Raw genomic sequence first — 5,123 nt, forward strand, 5'->3', positions numbered from 1 at the left:
AATGACTGTGTACAAACCCTCTGTGTTAACCTGAGTACAGAGAGGAATGTAACAGGAACGTTTGGTGTATGTATGAGCTGCTGAAGTGGAGATTTCTGGATCAGTCTGAACAATCTTTCTCCGCTGGCTGTCTCTGATGAACACTTAATCAGTCATCCTGCACTATTACCACCATTCTGCACTATTAACACCATTCTGCACTATTACCACCATCCTGCACTATTAACACCATTCTGCACTATTACCACCATACTGCACTGTTACCACCATTCTGCACTATTACCACCATTCTGCACTATTACCACCATTCTGCACTGTTACCACCATTCTGCACTATTACCACCATTCTGCACTATTACCACCATTCTGCACTATTAACACCATTCTGCACTATTAACACCATTCTGCACTATTACCACCATTCTGCACTGTTACCAACATTCTGCACTGTTACCACCATTCTGCATTATTACCACCATCCTGCACTGTTACCACCATTCTGCACTATTACCACCATTCTGCACTATTACCACCATTCTGCACTATTACCACCATTCTGCACTATTACCACCATTCTGCACTGTTACCACCATTCTGCACTATTACCACCATCCTGCACTGTTACCACCATCCTGCACTGTTACCACCATTCTGCACTATTACCACCATTCTGCACTATTAACACCTGTCAAGAAGAGTTGAGCCCACAGAGCTGCCTCGAAAACATGCATACACGATCAGGGGAAGGTCAGGATATAAAAAGCATAAAGCATATACTCAGAAATCAATAGTTAAAGTGTAATCGAAAGATAAAGTGTATGATCGTTACATAACAAATGTTTAATACATAGAGTGATTTAACAAATGTAAACCTGATAATAATAATAAGTGTATCTGAGTATAGTGCAGTCTGAGTGTAGAAAGTACGGTTTTAGAAAGAAGTAATCCTAGCCGTTAAAACCTAACCTGGCATTTACCAAGAGCACGGATCCATAAGAGGGAAGCTGCCATAACCGACGCGACTGGTAGGAGCGCCCGGGGCCAGGACTGGTCTCTCGGCTGAGCGCGCTCAGACCGGAGGAAGCAGGGTAGACGTCGGGAGTAACGGCAGTTAGCGGAGCCAGGCGAGTTCCCTCGCCAGAACACCAGCTCGACAATCTTTTAATAGAGAGCTGAGTCAGTAAGTAGCCCCGTATCGGGCCAGAAGTATCCCAGGATCTAACACACCATACTGCACTATTACCACCATCCTGCACTATTACCACCATTCTGCACTATTAACACCATACTGCACTATTAACACCATTCTGCACTATTAACACCATACTGCACTGTTACCACCATTCTGCACTATTACCACCATCCTGCACTGTTACCACCATTCTGCACTATTAACACCATTCTGCACTATTACCACCATTCTGCACTGTTACCACCATTCTGCACTATTACCACCATCCTGCACTGTTACCACCATACTGCACTATTACCACCATCCTACACTATTACCACCATTCTGCCCTATTAACACCATACTGCACTGTTACCACCATACTGCACTATTACCACCATCCTGCACTATTACCACCATTCTGCACTATTAACACCATTCTGCACTATTAACACCATACTGCACTGTTACCACCATTCTGCACTATTACCACCATCCTGCACTGTTACCACCATTCTGCACTATTAACACCATTCTGCACTATTAACACCATACTGCACTGTTACCACCATTCTGCACTATTACCACCATCCTGCACTGTTACCACCATTCTGCACTATTAACACCATTCTGCACTATTACCACCATTCTGCACTGTTACCACCATTCTGCACTATTACCACCATCCTGCACTGTTACCACCATTCTGCACTATTACCACCATTCTGCACTATTAACACCATACTGCACTATTACCACCATCCTGCACTATTAACACCATTCTGTACTATTACCACCATACTGCACTGTTACCACCATTCTGCACTATTACCACCATTCTGCACTATTACCACCATACTGCACTATGACCACCATCCTGCACTATTACCACCATTCTGTACTATTACCACCATTCTGCACTATTACCATCATACTGCACTATGACCACCATCCTGCACTATTACCACCATTCTGCACTATTACCACCATTCTGCACTATTACCACCATTCTGCACTATTACCACCATTCTGCACTATTACCACCATCCTGCACTATTACCACCATTCTGCACTATTAACACCATTCTGCACTATTAACACCATTCTGCACTATTACCACCATACTGCACTGTTACCACCATTCTGCACTGTTAACACCATTCTGCACTATTACCACCATTCTGCACTATTACCACCATTCTGCACTATTACCACCATTCTGCACTATTAACACCATTCTGCACTATTACCACCATACTGCACTATGACCACCATCCTGCACTATTACCACCATTTTGCACTGTTACCACCATACTGCACTATTAACACCAATCTGCAGTAATCCCATTGCCATTGTTGTTGTTCATTATACTCTTGGATATATATTAAAATTTTACATCGCATTTAAATGTTTATTCTCACCTCTGTTCTACTTTGTTGTCCTTGTTTTTATTTTCTTTGTTTATTCGTATACGTATATTTACGTTGAGAGCAACGTAAATACCGAATCAAATTCCTTGTATGCGTATCCATACATGGCCAATAAAGCTGATTCTGATTCTGAAAACAAACTCATTTAGAGGAAACAGCCTTTAAAGAGATGTTTTGTAAGATGACATACATGTTGAAGACACTAAGGGGAATAGGGTAAAAACAAGAATTAATAGATACCACCATGAAATGTACCCAGCTGACTACATTCAGAGGATTATTTTTTGTAATACAAGTTTTCTAAAATGTTGTGTTTAAATATGCAAATGAGGCATTATCCAACGGTAACTTTTGTTGAATTTAGGAGAAATCTACAGATCAAAATACAAATAGACAAAATGTGTATGTTTCTTTCCCACTACTCTGAAAGAATGTTATAGAATAGCCCAAAATGTCTAAATTGAACAGTGCATGAAAAAACTAAGTGTTTGCCTGTAGAGTCTCGCCTTAAAGCAACCACAGCAGAGAGAAGACAGCAACAACATACAAGAGAAAGAATTTCATTTGTTACTTTCTTGTTTGAGCATCTCACATGTGTCAAACTCAAGGCCGAATCCGGCCCGCCATGTCATTTTATGTGGCCCGCGAATCCACCAGCAAAAAAATAAAAAATAAAAAATTAGTTAGACTTGAAAATAAAAGTATCCCCATGGTCGAAATTATGAGATAGAAAGTTGTCTGTGTACCGACATTAAAACTAGTGGACAGGAGAGGCAACAGCCAGGAAAGCGGTTTTCCAACGATTGAAAAAGATTGACAAATAATCCCAAAATGTCCACGAAGAGAAAAATTGATGCAGAGGGAATTATGTTATAATAACAGAAATGTGTTTAAATATCTTTCATTTATATAACTGCAAGTACAATATTTTTACACTTGAATAATCAATAATCAAATGCAGAGAGAGTTATTTCACAATATGTTAGGGAGAAGTTAGTTATTTGCCTTTGAGGGCGACCGTGATGCTGATGTGGCCCAGAGTGGAAATGAGTTTGACACCCCTGATCTAGATCTTCATTTGTTTAAATTAACGAAACAATAATTCAGCAGCTGTTTTCATTTCACATTTTTCTAGTTGTGTGTAAACAGTGAAATAGTTCAGTCCAATAAGTGTTCAGTTTCTCTTGTAATCAGCTTGCGATAGATTCCAGTTGTCTGTTCAGCACATGATTGACAGCTTTGTCTTTCAGCTCTGGACGTATGGGGAACAAAAGAAAAGTGATATTTTGTTTCTATAAATGAAATTGCTCCTTGCCTTGTCCTCTGCTCTGTATTTCTTCCCGTTATAAAAGACACACTGTTGTTTGAGAATAATTGCTATTTTTATTGGTCTTATATCATTATTGAAAATCACGAAACACATTTGCAGTGTCATTTATTTAACGTCTTGTCATCTGGTATTGAAATAGAATGACGAATAATTTCCTATACTAGTAACTCCCCACTTTTGATTTCAAGTTTTTAATTATAGCGGACTGAAAATCAGGATACAAGTTTTATTTTATCTGTATTTTTTATATTATAATACTTTTTTGTGTTCAATATTAATTTCCTTTATTGACTAAAACGCAGATAATATGAATCATAGTTTGATTACCTCAGCAGCTTATGTCCGAATGAAACATGTTTAATAATGTGCTGCCGGCTGATAAAACAAACACAAAGAATGAACCACGGGAGGAGGAGCTAAACATTGGGAGATATTGAAGAGCTGTTTCTGAAATTTATGATTTATGTTTTACACTAGACATGTGTTAATTACTTCACAATTCTATTCACTCCTTCATTCCGAGGTGCAGGAGGGGTTATATGTAGATGTATTCCTGTTGTATTAGTGGGAGACAGAGCAGTGACGAGCTGACTCTAGAAGCATGTCTGTCTTCCACTAGAGGGAGCCATTCTAAAAGTCAACTGAGTTGCTTCTTCATTAGGAGTCATTTATAGACCAGGTGCAGCTCATAAAAGCGCCTCGGCTCAAACAATTAACTTCATTTGCTCTGCTGATAAACATTCCCTGTGCATATCCCACAATGCAGCTTTTATTTCACTTCCAGCCGAGCACAAGCACGCTTCTAAATATATTCATGCGGGGGACTAAATTCAAGGAGCAACACACAGCTTCAGTATCATTTAGCCCACTTTGCTAACGTTTGTGGATCGAATAATTGCAGATTCCCACTTGTTAGAAAGTAAAGTGCACTGACTTGTTTAAATGTGTCAGCTGCTGATATGAGGAATGCCTCACGCTTCACATGAAGGTGACTGGCTCCGACGCACAGCAGTGAAACCCATGGGTGGGCACTGTAAATAGTAGAGTGAAATCACCATGAAGGCTGCTTTGGGCGGTTGCTTGTCTGCATTGTGTCCCCTCCCTGTATAAGTAGAGGAGTTTTATGGGAGCTCATTTGTTTGGGACCCTCGGCCCTTCAGGGTCTCTCATTCCTCAGACAAGCCAGGCATT

This window comes from Melanostigma gelatinosum (assembly GCF_949748355.1).
Source record: "Melanostigma gelatinosum genome assembly, chromosome: 22".
In the NCBI taxonomy this organism is placed as follows: domain Eukaryota; kingdom Metazoa; phylum Chordata; class Actinopteri; order Perciformes; family Zoarcidae; genus Melanostigma; species Melanostigma gelatinosum.